This window comes from Rissa tridactyla, chromosome 5 (assembly GCF_028500815.1).
Source record: "Rissa tridactyla isolate bRisTri1 chromosome 5, bRisTri1.patW.cur.20221130, whole genome shotgun sequence".
Taxonomy (NCBI): Eukaryota; Metazoa; Chordata; class Aves; order Charadriiformes; family Laridae; genus Rissa; species Rissa tridactyla.
In genome coordinates, this window is record NC_071470.1 from 44,062,139 (window position 1) to 44,085,102 (window position 22,964).

Sequence of the window (22,964 nt, forward strand, 5' to 3'; positions counted from 1 at the left end):
TATTGCACTGATAATTATTACATTGAATTGTAGGATTGTTTTTCTTTCTTCCATGGGGAAAAAGTAACCTTAAAATAAGACAGGGAAGCATTGATGCTGATGATTTTAGAAATGGTATGTATAAGATCTATAAGTCTTTTTTGCATAATAACTGAAAACAATAATAATACTAAGGTTTTATATGGTCCTTAACTTTATCAATAGTTTTGGTAACAATGAGGTTTGTCTATTAAATGATTATAATCATATAATCAAAGTATAGGCCCAACCACAGATTGTAAATGCCCTAGTTAGGCTTAGAAGAACCAGGTGGGACAGAGGGAGAAAGATGAGTCTTTCTCTACCCGTTCTTACACTGCTGGAAGCCCGTAAGCATCAAATCAGAATTAATCTTAATGCCTTAGAACTGTATACCATAAAAACTGTATGATCAGTGCATCTACATTCCAGTTCAATCCCCTATCAATCTAAAATGTTCAATCTAAAATGTCGTTGATGCTAGATTTATGGTGCATGTTCAGCTGTGTGCATTTTAGACTTTCTGTCCCTGAACTATGGTACTCCAGCTCCCTGAAACAGATGAGTGTTCTTGAGGGATGTCTGAATTTAGTGACTGTTTCTTGGTTGAGATGCTGGCCACTTAGGCTGCAACGCTCATTATTTTGTCAGCAGTCTACGTAATATTGAGTAAATATTTGTATTTATGTGCTTATTCAATGTAATTGCATGGTAGAGTTTTGTCTTCATAGCTGTAGATTATATTATTCCCAGCAGATTAAGAGAATTCTAAGTATTAGGAATGTAGCAAATCAGCAGTAAATTCTGCATGAGACAGTGATGTTGCTTGCAGGTACTCTTGATTTTACGAAGACGTTACAAAATACTGAAATCTTGGCTTTACAAATAGTTATGGAGTGTGAATTTTAAGCATGGTGAATAGTGAAACTTGTACAGGCTGAACTTGAACTTGTCATAGAATGATGAGCAACTAATTCTGTGTATTATAGTTATCATTTAGTGCTACTGTTGCAATGGAATTTCTGATTGATGCACCTGAAAGCTGTACAGTTTAGAAAAAAATTTCTATCTGATTGATAAGAGACTTCCTTCTGCTAGTTTCTTGTTTATTTTACTATTTGTCTATCAAACTTGCCATGTAGCTCTAGCACATACCACAAAAACAAAGTATCACATGAGAATTTTTTCCCATATAGGCATAAAATTGACCTGTAATCTGCATATTTGGAAATATTTCTCCTTATAGGAAATAATGGCAGCTCCTTTCCTGTGTTAACATTTGATACATACAGAATTTGTAAATAAGAAATTCCTGCAATCGTAATGTGATATGAGAAGTCTTGGCATGGGGATTTAGATGAGGTGGTGAAGAAATTTTCTTAGTAAACCCCTATTAATTCAGTGGAAAGTACTGGTATGCTCAACTGAGAAGCCAATACCATGAGCCTGCTTTAACCAATAGGTATAGTAGTATTTATTAAACAAGCAACAAACAAAACAAGCCCAAAATATAACATTAAAAAATGGCAAACCAAACTTTAAATGCACAAATAGCTCTAATTCTTGACACTTTTCCCTTTAAGTGGCTCCATTGACAAAGTTGGACTCTACACAAAAAATAAATTGAGAAAACTCCAAAAGTCAGTAGTTCTGCAGGATTAATGGCTAGAGGTAGCTTTTTCACAGGATTCATATTTGAGTCAACTGAAAGTACACATATGTTTTCTGTCTTTGGTGATTTGTTCATTCCCCAAGAAAACCACCTACGTTTTTCTGAGGGAGAAAAAACAAACCAAAAAAAATACTATTTCATGTTGAAAATTCTGAAGCCTAATGCTTCTCAGCTGAAAATAGCACAAAGTTTTGACATTTACTTCTATGCCCTTAAAAAAAAAAGGCCCCTTTTTACACTGTGCCAAACTGAAACATAGCATGCTAAGGTAAATGTTTAAGAAACAATTTGAGAAAACAGGTAATTTTTTTTATATTTATTTTTGGTTAACCAGAAGTTTTTAATGTTTTTCTTCTAACTGATTAAAGTGGCCTAAGTTTATTTTATCTTTTTGATGAACCAAAAAGTAGATATTTGCATGTCTGTAGTTATAAAATAATTGTAAATTGCCATCTCCCACTGTATTTCCTAGTTTCACTGCTTACAGATATCCAGTGCTTTAATTCTGTCTTGTATAACGTACACACTGAAGTTTGCACAACAGCATATTCAAAACTGCTTTATTTTGGATCCCACCTGTATCTTTTCTGTCATATGTTTCAATACGTATTAAGCCTACAGACCTGTGAGTTTTGAAAGGAAAACTATAACTTCTATGTTTTATATTCAAAATCTTTTCAGTTACTTCTATATGAATTAAAAATAATGTAGTTTTCTTTTCAAAAGGCTGTGACATACTGTTTGGGGAATGTTTCAAATACTAAATTTCTACCCAAGAAGTAAATGATTGAGTATGATGAGTTTCTGTATTTTCCCAGTGCACATGTGTTATTCTAATTCATAACTTTTTTCATACTTAAGAGTGAAACAGAGATTTATCGTTTCATGGAATAAGGAAATGACTTTTTTTTTTTAAAATATTTACTTCAGCATAAAATGTTGGAATGAATAATGGACATCAGAGGTGGAAAATAAACGTACTAAGCTGCAATTTACACTTTCCTGAGTAGGGTATAAAAGTATCTTGTATATTTATTTGCTTTGTTACACTTTAAATGTCCTAGCTGTTTCAGCCACATACTTTTTAACAATTTTTTTTATAGCCTAATAAATATCAATATATGATAGTTTTCCTTGGCATCCCATTTTTATTTTTGTCCTAATTTCAGACTAGTATTTCCAATCATTGTAATTTCCTGAATAACAGACGATACTTCTTTATATATATACTGTTTGAGCATACAGGAGTAATCCTTTCCTCCTATAATCATCTTATTTCTTTTTGTTCTCTGAGATGGATTGCTTCTGTAGGTTACTTCCTAAAACTTTTCTGTTGTTCTGATGACTAAAGAACTAAGTTTTAGCTTCATTTATCAGTGAAACTCTTAGAAGCGAAAGATACATGCTATATCTTTATCCAGTAATGAAATACCATGGTTACTATTAGAGATCTTTGGGTGCCCAGGTTGGAAGTATATGTCGTTGTTCTATGCTGGATTCACCCTGCTTACATTTAAAGCTCTATTTGTGAAATATAAAGCTTTTGGAAGCGGTATCCTATGTGAGGAGGATTTTTTCTTTGTGAATACACTGCTGTTCTCCAAAAAAAAAAGAATAAAAAAAAAAATTTGGAAATCGCACAGTGACAATTTGTCCATGAATCGTCATCCTAATTGGATACTTGCAAGGATTTTGGTTGCTGGTACAATAGCATTTGTGGAAGACTTAGAATTTTTAAATGGCAAAAATTGCTCTTTTTCATAATTCTGTGTCTCTTCTGGGAAATTTTTTCGCTTCTTGAAAAATAGCTGAGGTGTTCCTTAGCCTAGGTGCTTTGTACAAGCCTGAAAGTTAGGGCTAAAGAAACTTTGGATCTTGAAGGATCTGTTTGCTGCAAGAAGGCAGAATTTTTCTGAATTACCCCTTTATCTTAAGCCTTTAACCAGCCCTTAGTAGTTTAATAAGGTAGGCAACGAGCTCCCTCAGCAGGTTGCTCTCCTACCTATTTGACTTTATCATTGTGATTTCCCTGAATATAACCTCAGTGTTTTTATTCCGAAATATCAAGCCAGAATCTACGTCACAAACCAGAATATTTCACAGCATTGAAACTCTTTTTTTTTTTTTTTTTTTTTTTTGGTAGTTGTTAAGTGTGTTGGCATATATGTGAGTAAAGTGATGGCAACTATGCTTTCAGAAAGCAATTTTTTAAAAAATCCCTATGTAAGTCTTTCTCTGACATGAAAATTGTAATACTCTGATAAAACCAAAAAGCGTAATTGTTTCCTGAAACCGTGCACAAGATTTGAGATTACTCTGAGAACTATTGATTTTAAAGTTCATGAAGAGTGTCTGTAATCAGCATAGCAATTTGACTTCTTAATTAGACTGGTCCTGTGAGAGTTTGGCTCCCCATACAGTATGTTTATGAATCTAATCAACCAGGCGGCAAAAAAACCAATTATAGATACTATCTTTATTTTTTAACTCGCAAAGGAGCAAGAACTGAAATACTGGAGCTTTTGCTTCTGTGATAATTAAAACATAGATTTGAATGAATAGAAATGAAAAAAAAAAAAGAAAAAAAAAAACCCTACCCTGAAGAAATCTATACACCACAAAATGAGATTGTTGGCAGCTAACAGAAGCAAGAAAAGGACAAAAGAAACTCTTGGACTGTGCCAAGACTGTGCCATCAAATACGAGTTACCTGCTGGACTAGTATGCATCAATCTTCATTTTTTTCATTGAAGATTTATCAAGTCACAACAAACCGTATGGGAGATTTTGGTTTTCTCATGACAAATCACTCAGTCTGTTGTCTACGTTTAAAAAAAGAGAAAAAAGAAAAAAGTTTAAAAAAAGTGCTGTCTCTTATCAATTCATATCCTTAGATTTGTCTTGTTTCTTATTGACATAAATGTTGGTAATTTGATTTTGTCATTAACTGTTCTTTGTGTATGAAGTGCTTTGTAGTGAAAATAGCTAGAAACAATAATTAGATTAAAAATTACCCAGAACCTGATTTGTTATTTCTTCTGTTTGCTCTGTTTTCCAATAGGTTAATTGTTCATTCTGCATCCATTTGTGACTTGGAACATTTCAAGTTCTGTTTTTGGTTTTAAAACTAAGTGAGCTGGCAATTGAACTGTGTATTGTATTCTGCACCCATATTGCTATAGTAGTTGAGGGTGTTGGTCTGCCGGGTGACTAACATGTCTATGGTTTATTATTGCCTTTTCTTTCCGTTCTTCTTCCTTCACTGGCTTTCTTCTTGTCATTGATAGAGAAAACTTGGGTTTTGGTTTTGCACTGTGCTCATGTTGAAAGTTCATAAATGCCTGTGAGAGAGTTCTGATGATTCTAGGTAGGTCAGGCATATATGCTAGAGCCTTTTACAACTAGAAAACTCTGGTTTTGCACAGATAAACCTATCTCCTGGGGCAAGCAATTCCACTTTGCTTTTGGAGTGGAGTTGTTATGTTTGTTTATTCCAGAGCTCTTTTACAGTCTTGTAGCTATACTTAAGCTAGATCACTGATAGCCTTAAGTTGTCGACTGAAACGTGGCACTCGATACTATGCCAGATGCAGAGCAGAAGACAAAATTTACGTTCTCGCGGACATCATTGACCTTAGTGTAAATTGCCAGAACTCCAGCTATGAATCTTGCCTATGAGTGGATTTCAATTTATTATCTTTTTTTTTTAATTGTTGAATCAATAGAAAGTCGTTATAGAGGTAAACATTATTGTCAAAAGGCCATCTGTGATATTCAAAGGGAAGGGCATTTATTACTTTCTTCCTTGTTTACATCTTCAGGTTTTCTTTTCCTCATTTAGCAGTGATTTTTGTGAGGGACTGTTGGCAGTAGTGGGGCAGGCGTCCACCATGGCTTACTGGGTCTTTCGGGAAGTGCCCAGTCAGATAATTTTTGAATGTAGTATACTCTTTGCCATATTTGAAGCAGTTTAACATGCTATCATTTTTTTTCTTGATTACGCAAATAAACTTTGGATAAAATAAGGATATTCCTAACAACAGTTGGAGAGAGACTTTCAGAGTCTGAAACAAGAAACCTGGTATAATAATATATTTTGTGAAGTGTTTACTGTGAGCAATGAATTCCTCTTTAACTAAAAGATACCTGATGGCAGCTCTAAGAATTAGAGAGGTATTTTGTTAATTTCACAAGGTCTACGAATGTATGATGCAAATCACAGATGCAGCCCACGTGATCATGAAAACTACACCCATATGGGCACATATGCGCTCGCTCCCTGGCCCATTGACTGGACTCTGACTTAAAGGCCAGAAGCATGCTTTTGCATATAGACTCCATAGGCTTTGTCTGTTAACATTCCGGTTAGGTTTGCCTTAGTGCTAACTATGTTAGTGTGTGTTGGTTTTGGTTTTTTTTTTTTCTTTTCCGAAGAGTCTAATTTTTTTTTTTCCTCTGTGGTTTGACATCTCAGCTGAGACCTGGAATAAGGTGATCATTTCCGTTCTCAATTCAGATCCATTTCAAGTGACCTATCATAGGAAGACAATTTTCATCCTCTGCAGATGACGTGGAAAATATGCTTGATGATATGTCTTGGGGATATTTACTTAAGTGCAGCACAGTGATTGAGCCTTGAGAAGCTGAGTTTTGAGATGCAGAACTTGATGTCTGAGGTAATTAATGACAAAAGCTTCCCAGCTTTCACTGTGGGATCCTTAAGCGTATGTTAGCCAGCATGTAGTGCTTCAATGAGGCAGAGTGCATTGGAAGAACATAAGTAGCAGAGAACAAATGCTGTTTAGATAACGGGAAGGAATCTACAGAAATCGGATGTTTCTCATAAGACCCTAACCTGGAGTTATTCCAAAATTGCACATTTGTAGAGATGTTATCTATCTACCTAATTGCTGAAGAGTCTGCATGTGTGACGGATGGTCTGTGCAGTTTGTTTGCAGTTTATTAGCTGCTCTGTGTCCTCTTCTGCTGAAAGGGGCACAGCTGGAGCACCGTGGAAGAGGGCTGCCTTCCTCCACATACTAAAAAATTGACTGGGTAGAAATCTTGGGGAGGAAGGGGGGACTGCCCCTTCCCAGCAAGCAGCTCCCCAGATTTGCCTGGGGAGAGGCTTTGATGGTGCTGGGTGGAGCAGGTAGTCAGAGACTGTGACTGACTTAGCTTCTAGGAGGGCTTAAAACAGGCAGTAAGATGGGCTTTGGAGAAGCAGGCAGGCTGTATGTCTGTGGGTTCAAGTTTTAAAGGTAGTTAGAAAAGTCTTCTGGAAGATTGAAAAGGAACTGCCTGGAGTTTGTTACAAACCAGAGGTTTTCTGGAAGTTCAGGTTTGTTCTGAGACCAGTAACAACAAGGAACTTGCTGTGCAGCGATGGGGCATGGAGGAAGACATCTGTGTGCAAACCTTTTCATTCTGCTTATCCTTTAGAACCAAATTTCTTTATTCCAAGATTTCATTCTAGTTCATTTTCAAGAAAAACATGCTACATCAATTTAGAACCCCTTTTATTTTACTTGATGACTTCAGCTTAAAGCAGGTAAATCCACTTAAACCCCGGTAAATTTGATAGGCAGGTATTGTACAGTAGCGCACTTATGCAAGAAGCAGAGCAACAAGTGCCAGTCTTTGTTTAACCTGCAGAGCTTATCTTTTCTCTTTTTTTTAGTTTTTAACACCTTTTTTTTTCCAATTCTACTGAAGCCCTCTTGGTCTTCAGAAGTCAGCTACAGGAAAAGCTTTAAAGACACAAAATAACAATTGTATTGTCCTGTTTCAGTGGCTAAATAGTAACTGGAATTTATGAAACATAGAATATATGCAATGTAGCAGTGGTTTGAAATGCTGATATTCCATGAGTATTTACTGGAAAAAATTCTGGGAAGATGGACCTTGTGTGTGCGTAAGTAAAATGGATCTGGGCTTTGGTTTTTATTTTGGTTCTTTTCCTGAGAATGGGGAGAACAAAAGTTTAAGCTAAAAAGGCTTTTGGTTCCATGGAAAATTCTTTATTAAGATTTTTCTTAGCACTAGCCGTCCACTTGAGGAATTCAGGGCATGCATATTATCTGACAAATATGTTGCACAAATTTTATAGGGGAATTACAGTTTTGGGGTTTGGCTTAATTGATGTAAAGGCATAATAATGCATCCTCTCTAGCAGAAAAAATAGCGAGTTTATGCAATGGAAGTTTTGAGAATGATAGTATTTGTATACTATCAGTATATATAGTATCAGTATACTGAATTGTAGAATGCAAATGTTCGGTCAGAGAGGCTAGCACTGGTAAGACAGTGCTTTGCATGTTTCTTCTGTTTCAGAAACTGGATTACTTGAGGCACTAACTTAAACTTTTTGCTCCAACTTTAAGACAACTTTTTCATTGTAAGTGCATCTTAAATGTGCAGGAACTCCAACTGTACTTTCCTTAGGTTGTTAAGTAAGACTTTATTGGTTTCGAAGTGAGGTACACTAGGTCATCTAAATGTGACAGTGCTACTTCTGAACATCACCATGATGGATAACAAATCTTATTTCCTCTTTGCAGAAATCATAGTCCAGAGGCCAAAGGCTATGTTGTGATACCTCTCTAACTTAGTCTTTAAATATCCCCAGTGTATTTAATCATCAAGTACCAGATCCTCTGTGACCTGATGAAGTTTATGCGCCCTGTCACTGGTCATGTATCCTTCACCCTGTCTTATACTTTGTTTTAGTTTCTGAGGTTGTAGCTTCATAAACACTTTCAAGTCAGTAATACCCGAAGAATCCTCCTCCTTTTTTTTTTTTTTTCCCCCCCCCCCGCTGTTACTTTCTTCCTTGATCCTAGACAAAGGATCATTTCAGGATCCTGGTAACTCGTAACATGGAAGAGACCTAGTTTAAAATGAATACAGCATTAAAAAAAACAAAAAACAAAAACAAAAAAAAAAACAAAAAACAAAAAAAAAAAAAAAAACAAAAAAAAGACTAACTGAGAAAAAAATTCTAGCTGGTTCATAAGTGGGAGGAAATGTTTCAGGAAAAGGTAGAATGGCTCCCTGTGGCTGTGTAAGGAATGAGGGTCTGTAACAGGAGACAGCATTTGGGGGCAGGAAGGTATGTACTTCCTCATGTAGAACTTCCATGTGATGGCTTGCTGGATGTCGCTTCACAGCTAGGTACTATGAATTCTCAAATACAGGAGCTATGCGGAACTGAGTATTCTTCAATTAAATATTAATTTAAATGCTAGATGAATATTCTATTCACAAAGCATCAAAACAAAACATAAAAGGAGGTTATGGATGAGTAACATAACATTTAAATTGTAAAACAGTCTTCTCGTAAGTGGGAAATATGGAATGAGAGTTATATCTCACTTCATAGAGAATTACAAACTTCGAGTTTTTTTTTTTTTTAAAGATTTTGAGTGACATGCAATGTCTATGTTGTGTAGTGTATGACGGTGGTTGGGATTGGGACTTATTAAAGGCAAATTTACCAGGACGGGGAAAACAGCTGTTACTTTGAAAAGTCGGCACGCTAAAATCCAAGTGATGACATTATGGAATAATTTTACCGAAAGACAGTTGAAAAGCAAATCACAGAATACTTATTCCTATAAACCCTCTTCTCTGGTTTATTTGTTTAAGATTTTCTTTTGACAATCAGTCGGGCTCTAGTGGTGCTGATGAATATGAGAATTGTTACTTTCAAAGCAACAGACAATAATGAGAATAGACTAGTTCAGTTGCTCATGAAGTTGACACTATGCAACAACATAGTGGATGAGAACAAAATACTGTTTAGGCACATTAATTCTCAATGTAGGAGGGAAACCACACATGGGTTCCCTACTTTAAAGCCAGAGATGTTAATTCTTAACAGGATCAGAGAATAGTTGAAGTTAGAAGGGTACTCTGGAGATTGTCTGGCACAACTCCCCTGTTTACAGCAGGGTCACCTAGAGTAGTTTGCACAGGGCTGTGTCAAGTCATTTTTTGAGTATGTACAAGGATGAAGACTCCACAAAGAACCTGGGTGACCTTTTTCAATGTTTGACCAATCTGACAGTATGAAAGGTTTTTCTGATGTTTAACTGGAACTTACCATATTTCAGTTTGTGCCCATTTCCCTGTGTCCTGTGACTGGGCACCACTGGCAAGAGCCTATCTCTGTCTTCCTTTTATGCCTCCCATCAAATATTTATAAAGATGGATAAGATTCCCCTGAGCCTTCACTTCTCCATGCTGAATGCCCCCATCTCTCTCAGCAGTTTCTCATACAAAAGATGGTCCACTCCCTTAATTATCTTCATGGCCCTTTGCTGCACTTGCTTCACTATGCCCATGTCTCTCTTGCATTAGGGAGCTCGAGACAGGACCCAGCACTCCAGATGTTTCTCACTAGTACTGAGCAGAGGGAAAGGAGCAGCTCCCTTCACCTCCCGGTGATGCTGCCAAGTTGCTGTGATCTGTTGTTGCTGTGAGGGCACACTGCTGGCTCATGGTCAGTTTGTCCACCAGGACCCTTGAGTCCATCTGTGTAAAGCTGCTTTCCAGCTAGTCGGTCCCCAACCTGTACTAGTGCCTGGCATTATTCCTCCACAGGTGTAGGAATTTGCACTTCCCCTTTGTTAAACTTCATGAGGTTACTGTTTGCTCGTTTTTCTAGCCTGTCAAACTTCCTCTGAATGGCAACACAACCCTCTGGTGAATCAACTACTTCTCTTAGTTTTACATTATCTGTGAACTTGCTGAAGGTCCGCTCTCTCTCACCTTGCAAGTTATTAATGAATATGTTGAACAGTATTGGCTCTCATATTGACACCTGGGGTGTGCCTTTGATGACTGGCCTCCAGCTGGACTTGGTGCTGCTGATTCACAGCCTTTGGAGCCCAACACTAAACAGTTTTCATTGCTAATCACTGTTGATTTTAGGAGGAGAACTTGGTTGATAGTAGCTCTTAGTATGAGCAGGGATTTTTAAGTACACATGCGAATGTGGCATACTGTGCATAGAGACCAAAATATTTTGCAGAAGGCAATAGTATGGTGTTAGCATAATTCACCTAAAAAGCCAATCAACAGATGCAGAAACCTGGCTTCCTCAGTTCTGAGGCTCATGGGAAGTACTTGCATCTGCTTCATCTGGCTCTAGACCATCCGTTGATCTTCCAATGTGCTCTTGTTTTGATGCCAGGCTAGGGTTGGGAAATGTTGGAAAGAGAAGAACCCTTCTAGTTGCTCTGTCTACATTGAAAAAACCTGAGATCAGCAGGGTTAGTGTCATCAGAAGGGCGGCTTGAAAACTTTTGGCCATATATAGGCGAGAAAGATCCCAAACATACTAAGTAGGGAAATAAATGCATGGATTGCAAAGTGCTGGGTTGTCACAGATGGCTTTTTGTCGTCGTTATTCTAAGGTTAAAACCAACATGGAATCTTCAAGTATGTTCACATAAGAGTACAGTTTTAAGATATAAAGGACAGGGTGATGTTACTCTGCCTATGAAAGATCACAGGACTTCACAAGATGAATATGAAAATAACCTTCTCACACACTGTGATCTTTAGGGGTAACTGTTGAACTAGTGATACTCTGTGACTAAAATTATGATTTACAGATTGTATATGTGCTAATAAGTGGATGTATATGATGCTTTCCTAACTTCATTAGGTCCCTCTGCCTGTTAGCATCGTATCAGTGTAATCCAGGTGGATTCTTGTCATCTTATGTTCTCTCTCGATATGGGGAGTAGGAAAGACAAAGGAAAAATTGAGTGGCATGTAAGGCATCTGATCTAACTGAAAAGAGCAACCTGAATGGGATGTAGTTTATTCAAATTAGTTATAAGATGTATTTCAAATTATTTAATCTTTACCGTATTTTTTTTCTGTGACCATCACATTTTTGGAAGTTAGGACAGTTTCCATAATCACGTGTGTGCTTACATCTAAGTGAAAAGTGGGGAGAAGAGTTTTCCTTTGCGTTTTTGGGAACTTATAGCAGGGGTCCAAGGATCCAACACTTCACTCAGTGAACAGAGATTCACTTCTGCTTTTTGGAAGTTCTGCTCCTTGGAGTGCAGTATGTACCTGAATTTTATATATCAGTCAATAGACAGTAATCTCTATTACATAAAAGATTTCAGACACAATTGAGAATTACTCCAAGTAGAGTTCTTTATATTCCATGAAAATGAAGCTATGGGACCTCATGCAGAAATCCAATATATTTACTTTTGTTCATTATGGGACAGTAGTTAAGGATTCAGTGACCTATCTGTTATGGGTATGACACCTGACTTTTAGATTGTCATCGTGGTGATTGATTTTGTCGTCCTTCAAGCTTAGGAGATCAATTGCTGTTTGTGTATTTTGTGCTTCCGATAGCTGTATTGGAACCATGTGGGCAACGTTAATCTATAAATACTATACGAAGGCTCAGGTTCTGCTTACTCTGTTGTGTTTAGGAATGTTTTGGGATTTTTTTTCTTCATGTGATTTTTCTGGAATTTGGAGAGTTGTATGACCTTCCTTATTTAAAACCATTTGAATTATAATTAAAATTAGGTGTCTAAATTGTCAGAATATAATTAATGAGTCATGCCATGGTTTCAGTTCCTATACTTTCATTGCAACTGAAAGTTTGCAGTTCAGCAAATAAAATAGCCAGTCTTCAAAAAGAGATGTTTGTTTGAATGTGCCTTGGCACCTGCCAGTCTTTTAGTGAAATTTCATGGCAAAATTTCTGCACAAATCTTGAAATATTTTGTGAACTTGGAGCCTTTGGGGATGTATCGAATGTGAGGTCATCACTCACACTATGGCCATGTAAAATGGTAACTATGGCAACTGTGAAGTATTGGAATGGAGGGCGAGGAGAGAGGTTTATGTGAAAGAAGTAATATCATTGGACATAGAAAACATCCTCACAGAGCCTTCTCAGATGAAGGTATTATATGGACGTTTTATTTATGTGAGGTTCCTTTTGTTTTCTAATGTCAAGGAAAATTAAACTTCCTGTGACTAGTCCTCTTCCAAGTTTATTTTAATTGGTACCACAGGTTTTAAGGAGAGGTTTATCGTGTGTTTCCCCCATAATTTAAAGCTTGCAGAATATTCTTAGGGCTTTAAAGGTATTAACCCCTTAGAATTTAATGTGGTGAAAACTGAAGCTATGAAAATATGTGGCTTAAAGTTTTGATTTTTTTCTTTTCGTTTTATTATATAAATTAGAAAATATTAAAAGATGAATGTGGAAAGGAAGGAAAACCAGCTTTTGAATTTTGAAAAAAACTTTATGGAATAAATTTAGGTAAATAGTGAAGTTACTTAAACAGGCACATAAAGATAGAATGCTGTGCAAAATTTTGATGTGAAGCCTGTGGGAACAGAATATTACTGCTGTTTTTCAAAGCATTCTAAGTTGTAGTATTTGCAAAAGCTCTCATTGGATTTGGAAACACTTGCAAGTCTTTTGAGAGCACTTACACTTATTTATACTGTATCAGATCTCTAGCTCTTCTGATTTTCTTTTTTTCTCCCCAACTTTAGGTAATTCCTATTCATAGAGCTGGATTTAATTTCTTGCGATTTGTCCCATCGGTGCTGCTTCCTGCTTATGAGCCTTTTGCAGCAGTAAGACTGTGTGGGAAAAGGAAAGTACCTGTATATCGTGCTCTCCTCTCCTCTCCTAAGATTATAGTTCAGAGATGGTACTGTCAATATGGATAGAAGTACTTTCTTCTATAGCCTGAGTGGATGAAATTGCAGTCATTGCTAACGACAAAGGTGTTTTGGTTGCTTTTTTTTAAAGTAGTAAGGTTTATGTCTTTGATTATCTTAATGCTTAGGATGAAATTGAATCTGGATCTCTAGTGTTTTGTCAAAATGTTCTAACCATTAAGAACATCCTTGCCTTCCTCAATATGCTTACTGTGTTTTAAAGTAAAGGTGAGCCTCCCTCTGTTTTTTGTTTGAAAGACAGTATCAGGAATATTTGGAAAGAAGCATTTTGTGCATCTTTCTTTGAGTGTTGAATTCACAGAAGGGTCTGGGGCTATTATTGAGCTTCACACAGTGACTTCCAAAATGTGCTGCCATTCTGGTTTAGATCAGGGACAAGCTGAAGGTCACAGAATCATTGGCCAAGTCAGGTACAGAAACTATGATGACAGGACTTTGTCCTCTACAATAGTGACAGGAAGCATGGCCTTTAATTCCCTCTTATGTCATCCTTGTCATAAAGATACCTAGGATGAAATCTTTGCCCTGCTGAAGTTTATGGGAGTTTTGCTATTAACTTCAATGTAGTCAAGAGGTTACAAGTTGTGTATTATAGAGGAGAAGGTAGAAGTTTTAGACTTGGGTAACTCTCATGAGAAATATATTTTTTTTCTCTCTCTTTTTTTTTTCAATTGAATGGAAATATGATTTCATTTTGCAATTTTGGTGACCTCTTAAAAGTAATCAAGTGATCTTTCTTTATCCTGTATGAACATGACCTTGCCATTCAGTCTTGTTGCTTGTTATAAGAAGGGCAACAGCACAATAAGGAGCTAGAAAGCAGAAATAAAATACCATATGTAATAAAATTTTCTCTTGTTTGTGGGAATCATCCCTTCCCCCAGACCAAACATGCACACTTCTTACCATAGCAGATATTTTGTCTTTGAATCATATTTGGTTCTAATATAATGCAGAAGTGAATGGAAGTATAAAATCAAATCAACAGAAGTGGAACTAACAGTTAAATACAACAGCTAAGGCGGCAGTGAAAACTTTTAGTTAAGGAGCGTGGTATCCAGTACAAGGACTTAGGGAAGTCTTTATTTTAAAATTAGTGGATTGTGGAATATATTCCAATGCTTTGATTACAGCTGTGAAATATATTCCAACTACTTGCAGAAAAACGTAGCTCCTCTTAGGTGCCAAGTGTAACTCCTGGTAATTAGGATTCAAGCAAACAGTGGCAATGCCATTAGCTTAGTTTACCTGTAACCAATGTCAGGACTGAGTTGGCATTGAAGTTGCTCAGTGCTGTCGTGACAAAACCCAACATATCCAAATAGGATACAGGATAAAGCTTGTCTTAATCTTCTGAAACACTGGCTCTCTTTCAAAGTAGTCTACATGGAGTAGGAGTCCAAGACTTTCCATTTCCTATCAGTAGAATTCTTCTACAATGACTACAATGACTTCTACAAGACTCAACAGATTATTTGTAGTCTGTCTGTACTGTCACACAAAAGATACTGTAGGAACAAAGGTGGTTTTTATCTTTTGCGTGGGCTTGTCCAAATTGCAGTGCAAATCCTGGTGTCTCTTCCTTTCTAATACTTGCACCTCAGTCTGCTGTCAGAAAGGGAGTGAGATGGCGAGGTTGAAAGCTCATCTGTTGTGCTGTTTTGTTGATGGCCATCCAGCAGCACTGACTTCATGCAAATGAGAGCTAGTTTTGCTCTGAGATCTAGTTTGAGGTGGTACTGTGTCATTCCTGATGGTAACCAAGTTTTAAAATGAATTTTGAATTTATCTGTTGATGTCCTTTTAACCTTATGGTTTCTTTTGCTGTTATGTATAAAGCATAAATATGCAGAAATTGCTTTTAAAAGAAATGCTTGTCACCAATAATCTTTTTTTAATCATATTTTTTTTTAATCTTTGGCTTTGATTTTATGGTAGTATTGAATCCCAGATTGAAACCAGCTAATGGATTTCACAGAGAAAAGGCATAGTTACTATGGCTACACAGCACCCTGGAAGCTTAAAAGGACAAAGGCTAAATGAATACAGTACTGGCTGCTTAGCCGTTTCTAGAATAGATTCTAGTAATTTAAAGGCTTTACAGTTTTTCAGACACTGCCACTAAAAGCAACATGTTAGTCCTTTAAGGATTTGTATTTTATTTTTAGTTTAGATCATTACTTTTGAAGTAGCATATTTGAAAAATATTTGTCAAACCATCCTCTGCTTTTAGCCAATCTATTTCACATATATCGATTGCATGTAATGAAATTGATTATTACCGATCATTTTATCACTGATATTTTTACTGTGGTATTTTAAAATGAGTAGAAATCTAATCTTCCTATGGAAAAATAAACACAGAGTAATTGTGGTTTGATGAAAACTTGCAGTAATGTACTTTTTATTGCTTTCACTGTAGTTTTGACCGAAATGTTTTTACATTTGATTTTCTCACAAGCCAATCTACACATTTAAGACAAACATTTTGTATATAGTAATGAATAGTAAAACATATGCACAGTTAGGTTCATACAATTAAGGAATTAAATTACCGTTTTTTTGTGTCACCTGATTGACTGATGGCAGAAGTGCTACTACCTGCTTTTGCTTGAAAAATGAATTGCATTAGAAATCTTAAACATATAACTCATCAACTCAAGAGCATATTTTAATGACCTGTTAAAAATAATACAGAATAAAGATTTTTAGAGTGTAATGATAAAATGCATCTATTGTTTACCTCAGATAGAATTTTTTTCTCTACTGGTAAAACTGTACTTTGACTGATGGCTAGTAGAAAATCATTGGGAAGGTAGCAGGTGATGTAAGCAGCTTACATGTAGTTTTGTAAAGAGAAATTTCATATGCCCTTATATGCAGGGAGAGGGCTCTTGTATTTGTATTTTGGATTTATCTGTCAAGCAACATATGCATATATTTCTAAAGTGAACTGGACTTGCTGCATATGCAATAGACCAGTTGAGCCGCCCTCCTATTGTAGCTCTGTCCAGTGCTCAACAGAAAGGCCACGTTGCTACGTTAGCCCATAGTGTCATTTATTTTTAAGACATGCAAAGAAACCTTTCTACCTAAAAATATCGGAATTATTGTACAGAACTTCACCATACAGACCAGCAATCTAGACTAATCTATAAAGCCTGTTTGGGCCAAATTGCAAGATGAGCAAAAGAGAATGCCTGGCAAAACTTGAGAATAACCCAAGTAAACGTATAGGTGAAAGAGGATGACACTGGCAGAAAAATATGTGGTAGTTCTAGGTTATAAACTGCTATAAACTAAAGTACAGTGGTGTAGAAGTGACCCAGAAGGTCTGATTACCTTTTAAATCTCCACAGGGCATGTTCCTAGCAACCTCTGGTGGTTTTGCACTAACAAATCTAAAGATACCAGACGTTGAGATTCAGCAGGCTAGTTTTCCTGACTTAAGAAAATTCTACTTTAATTTACAGTTTGAACTGTAAATTCTGTTACAATTTCACACAGAATCAGTGTGCTCAAGACTAATATGGTATTTACTGAGGTATTGGGTGGTTCTGTTTTTGTTTTTAAGCACTTACTTGAAGAGAGTTTTTTCAGAAGGTCACTTAAAAATGAATGTTATGTATTTCTACTCCTTCTTAAAATAGGGAGAAGGAGTTACTGAGGTAGATTCTCGGGTAAGATATAAGTTCCTTTCAGGAAATCACTGTTACTAGTCTTTTATCTTGCATGAAAATGTATTGAGAAATTTTCCTCTTATTTGTATTTCCTTGATTGTTGTAAACATGAGGATGAAAAAATTAGATGGCTTGTTAATGATTTGTAGGTGATGATACCTAGCTGAAGTTGTCCCATAGTAATCAGTCATTGTGGACTTTTCATTCCAAAACTTAACTTTCCAGCATAGTGTAACCTTGTTCTTTAAAACTTGTATTGTGCACGATTTGTTTTGCTACATGTAACATAATGATTTTGAAATTTTAATCAAGTAAAAACCACCAGCGGATTGACAGGTTTTTTTATAATGTCAGTCTCCCACCCCTGCCCTTGATGGTTTAAATCTAATTCTCTCCAAAAATGAAATTATAAAAACAATAACAAAAAAAATAAATCCCCATACGAGGATTTTTTATTCATGGGTATTTTCTTCATTCATGGGGTTTTTTTTTGGTTTGATGAGCTACTCTATTTATTATTTACTTAAGTACTGCAGAAAAAGACGCTGCTTGAAATGCAGGAGTGGATCAGTTAGAAGTGCTTCAACAGAAGACTGGGACTATGTGATATTTGATGTTGCCATGGGAAACTGCTTTGCAAGAACATTTGCAGAGCAGATGGACCAAGATAAATAAAACACATACAGGTATTGAATAGAGATTGTGTAATGTTCTGTGAAACGACAGGAAAACATGAACTCATATCTATGTAACGTAGTTCTTTGATTCATCCGTTTTTAATGGGTATGCTGATAGCTTGATTTTCAGAACACAGTTCATTATAGCAAACTTGCTTTGTCTTCCTTTAAATAGAATAGTATATTTTCATCGTATTTTATCTTATGCCATTAATAAACAACAGTCTGATATGGATAGCACAGTAGTGAAAGTTTCCTATAGATTTTGAGTTTTCAGCTCAATTTTCAAAGAAAATTTCTGATTTATCTGCCTCATCTTCTGTGTTATGCAAAACCAGTAATGTCCTAACTTTATGCTGTAATCTACTGCCTTTTGAGCTAGCCTGTAAAGTTACATCTAAGTACACAAACGCTATGGAAAGAAAAATCTTTATTTCAGATGTTGTAATTTTGATAGCTTAACATGCTCTTGGCTATTGAGAGCTCTTCTGTAACATTATACACTAGCCTTTCCCCCTTGATTTAAAAAATAAAAAAAAAAAAAGAGACACGTACCCACCCTGTTTAAGAACTAGAATATCTTTGAAATCGTATGTTTGGCACAGAAGTTTGTTTCCTTAGCAACATGAACACAAAAGATACCCATGTAATTGTATATATGCAACATGCCTTTTTAAGAGTACATATGTACAGAAATCCACTGTATATTTATTTAACATGTATTCTTTGTTCTCGCTGGCAATGACTAAAGTAGGCATGTGCTGAGAATTTGAAATATAATTTGTGGTCATATCTTTACAAATTCAAAGTATAAAAAGAAAAAGCCTGGAAAAATTAAAGCTTAATCTGCTCTCTTGAAGGCATATGATTTCAACTGCTAAAGAATTTTTGTTTTTCACGATGTGATATATTGACTGTAAAAAATTTCTTTGGACTTTTAATCTACAATCTATCTGTCCTTCTGTTCTTCATGAGTTATAAAACTTACTCCATGGATTGATTTCTCCACATGCAGTGGAACAGTTCTATGGGGCATGCTGTCATAAACGCATGAATGCCTACATAACTATTGGTGTTTTTCATTTAGTATGAAATGCCATGAAATACCATACCACTGCATACCATGCAGCTGATTCACATTTTTAGAGTGCATATTGACAATTTTTTTTGAGTTGTCAGAGTAATGCTTGTTTGTTTTTAATTAAATACTTCCATTGTGAAACCAAATGCATTTCATGTATTTGTTGTTAATCCATTTTAAATATCATATGTGAATATCTGCCTGAAGTTATGTATTTATGTAAAATCTGTTTTTTCAAGGAAAACTAGGAGAGTTAGAAGCAGGAATTACTGGGGAAAATTTTATGGCTTCTACAATGAATTGGATCAGAGTATCTCAATTTCTTCCGTTGCTTTTAATCTATTGTTGTAAAGTCTTGCCATTAATATCAGAGGCGCCAAAAGACGTGTTGGCATTCATTAGGGTCAGGGTTACTATATGTTGCTAGCTTTCAGCTATAACCTTTTAATGCCTTTTTCACTAACTAAAGCACAATGGGGTTGATTGTATTTTTTTTTTTTTCCGTGCATCATGGAGAGGAGATTTCATGGGTGATTAATTTAACCTCTTTTCAATTTACTTTAAGCAGAGACCAACAGTTAAATAGAAGACTTTACAGAATCACAGAATCATTGAGGTTGGAAGCTAATTCTGGAGATTTTCCAACCCCTTGGTCAAAGCAGGGGTCACCTAGAGCACATTGCCCAGTACTGTGTCCAGTTAGGTTTTGAATATCTGCAAGGATAAAGACTCTGAAACCATCTTGGGCAAGCTGTGCCATTGGCTGACCACCCTTACAGGGAAAAATAACTAAAGAATTATGTTTAAATGGGGTTGTCTTGTATTTAATTTGTGCCCATTGCCTCTTGTCCTTTCACTGAATACCACTGGGAAGAGCCTTCCTTACTCCGTCTCCCATCAGGTGCTTATAAACGTAGATAAGATCCTTCTGAGCCTTCTCTTCTCAAGGCCTCCATCTCTCTTAGCCTCTCCTCATACAACAGGTGCTCCAGTCCTTTAATTATGTTCATGACCTTTTACTGGACTTGCTCCAGTATGCCCATGTCTGTCTTGTACTGGGGAGTCCAGGATTGGGCCCAGCATTCAGGATGGCTCACTAGGGCTGAGTAGAGAGGAAGGATCACCTCCCTCAATCTGCTGAGGTGAATTCCTCCTATTCACGTTGCCCCGTGTTCCTTGCTTGCCCACCTGGTCCTTCTCACTTGATTGTTGGTCATCCTCTATCCTCTCCTGCCCCTGTTATTCCTAGTTTTAACCTCTCATTACTGAATTGGCTATCCTGTTGGCAAAAATATTTTTCCCTGCTTAGGTAGATACCATCCCTGCTAAACAATCCTCTGTCCTTGTAGAGCATCCCATGATCATATAAAACTAAAACCCCTGTTGCCCATACCAACTGCACAATAAATTGTTGACTTGCAGGATCTTGCTTTCCTGATTGCCCTCGGCATCATCATTGATGCCAGTGTGGAGGAGCAGCAAAGGGTGATAGTCTACAGCAGCCTTTCCACAATGTCCTGATCTGAGTCCCTGGCAAGCAGACAACCTCCCTGGGCAACAGGTCAGGGTGGCGGCTGGGGGCCTCTGCCTCCCCCCAGCACAGGGAGTTGCCCCACCATGTGAATGTCCACCACATGTTCCTGCACCACTCAGGTTTAGCCAGTTTGGGTGCTTTGCTGGACGGAGCTTCTATTTGTTGCCCTCATAAGACAACTATTGTAGTTAAAGGTTTAATCTGTTTTACTCTCTGTTTTGCAAGCCAATGTGTATAAAAACATTGCTAGCGAACAAAGTACATGTTTTGGCTTTTTTGTTTTATTAAGCTTTGTTTATTCTTGCATGGTATTCTGCCAGTGCCATGCAGGTTAGCTGGCTACAAAAAGGCTTTTTACACTAGTGTGGCTGATAGAAGGAAAATCACATATGGTTCTCCTGTGCTTAGGGAGATCAAAGATTAATCTCTAGTTAATCTCAAATCAATCTGGGAGTCTACAGAAAGATGAATGGGAACCAGTATCTGGTATGGGATTTGATAAAGGTTGTTTAGGACTACCTATCAAGTCCAGAAGCGTTGTTTAAGGTTGTACCGTCTGGAAGACATCAGCATTGAAAATTTTTCAAAGCTTGCTTCATAACACGATTTAAGGCTATTAAGTTTAGGTATACAATATTTCAACATGATATAACTAGTTTCACATGTGTCTTTTTTCTGTTCTAGGAAATGAACCCAGGAAGTAATGTGAAGGACCACGTGAAGTTCTGTCTTAGCAGAAATTTGCTAAAAGATTGTTTTACCTGTAAGTTCTTCTTTTCTGTTTTTAAATGTTAAATTACATTCATACTGCTGGAAAAAAAGGGTTTATTTTGGCATTTTGACTTGCAGCTTGATGGTGAAGAGAACCCTGCCAAGTGCCTTATGTTTAATGCCTGCTATTATTAACTTGCTATATTTTAGTGAAGAGCAAAGAAACATTTTTTTTTTCTCTTCTATTTAGGTTTTTAATCTAATGAACGAGATTTTCATGTTGTGTCATTATAGGTTGTATATCCACTGTGATGCACACTACACTGCAATAGCTTATTTTCCAGAAATTTTTTAAAAAGTGAATGAAAGGTAGAAAACATCCAAACCTGTATGAGTGTATGAAACTTTTCCACTGAAAAGTTCTTTAGCAAAGATTGCCTGGGCAGGTGGGTGCCTGCTGTGATTCAGACCTCTTCTGGATTGGTCATCTTCTTCCAGAGTTATTAAATTATATGATAATCCCCTTTACAGTTGTAAAAAGTTTCATGTGGTACTGGTGAAACTTCAGCAATTGCCCTGTGTTATCCTAAGTGTATTAAAATGATTCAGATGCTGAAGATTTTCCTTTGGTTTTCCAAAGAAGCTGGAGGGGAGTATTCCAGGATATTTCAAGGAGACTTTTATGATTAGTCAAGGAAAAGAGAAGAGAAACTCCTACTTTGATAATTCTGCCTTAAAAACTCCATTTGTCAGATTTTCAGTATTATTTGGTGGGTTTAATTACTTTGCACTAGTTAGGCAAGTGGATTTCTACTATCATAAGAGTAGCCTTAAAAAACCCGAACAAACTGAAAAGAGGAAAGACTGAGTCAGAACTGGATAATTTATTTCAACTTCATCTTCTCTTTCAATTGGTCTGTTCACCTCTTCATGTCGCTCTGAGAAATGCAAGTATTTTATATGCGTATATACATAAGTATGTGTGTGTGCATGTGTATCAGTTGTAGATATTTATATTCATTGAAGATACGCAGTACATACAGACTTGACTTGGAAAAATCTTAGGTGAGAATATGGAGAAAAGTCTTTGACAGGATGCAAAAGTTGAGAGTCATATTGCACGTTGAGCACATTTGTAGCCCCCCAGACAACAAATGCGTTATTTGGAGTCCTGCAAATATGCTGATTTCCATCTGATTTTAATAGTGTGACTGCATCTGAGGACAAAATAGCAGAAAATACAGGTGTGGGTTTTTTTTTTATCTAAATGTTGCCAATTTCTATATAGTTACAGAAAATACTGAAACCTGGTTAGAGAACTGTCAATTTGCGAGCATGGAGGCATATTTTCTTCCTTTAGCCTAAGAACTTATTCCATATCTACTCTTCCCAAGTGCCAGTGAGCCTTTTTCTGGTGTGTGTTATGAGCAAATGGTCACATACGTGAGATACCAATAGAGTATGGGCATTAATAAATTACATCAAAGGTACCATAGTCCTAAACTTCATTGCCATCATTTTTCTGTTATACAAAGTATTCTACTCTAGGTATAACTTCAGTCTTGCAGAAGCATTGAAGATACTTGTGCACTTCATGTAAAGATCCTTCATGTGCGATCACTCTTATATGGAGTGATGGGTTGCTTTGAAGCCCAGGAATTTGAGAATTACAGTGGACTAAAAAACTGCTTATACTGCGTAAAGAGATTCACATGGGCCAAGAAACTGCCTTTTTTGCAGGAAGTACAGGCTTCAGCCGTTTTTCTTAAACCTGTTGCTCCAGAAAGATAACGGTCTGTCACTGGTCCTTACCGCTAGTGGACATTTATGAGTCTTTAATCTGCAC

General features: G+C 36.6%; 1 protein-coding gene across 1 annotated transcript in view; it reads left to right on the top strand.

Moving 5' to 3' along the window:
• MARCHF1 (membrane associated ring-CH-type finger 1) overlaps positions 1–22,964 on the top strand; it is a 246,497-nt gene that overhangs the window by 57,859 nt on the left and 165,674 nt on the right. Inside the window, exon 2 of the mRNA XM_054202878.1 lies at positions 21,092–21,170. The gene's annotated coding sequence lies outside the window, so the exon portion shown is untranslated. The remainder of the gene's footprint in view (positions 1–21,091; positions 21,171–22,964) is intronic.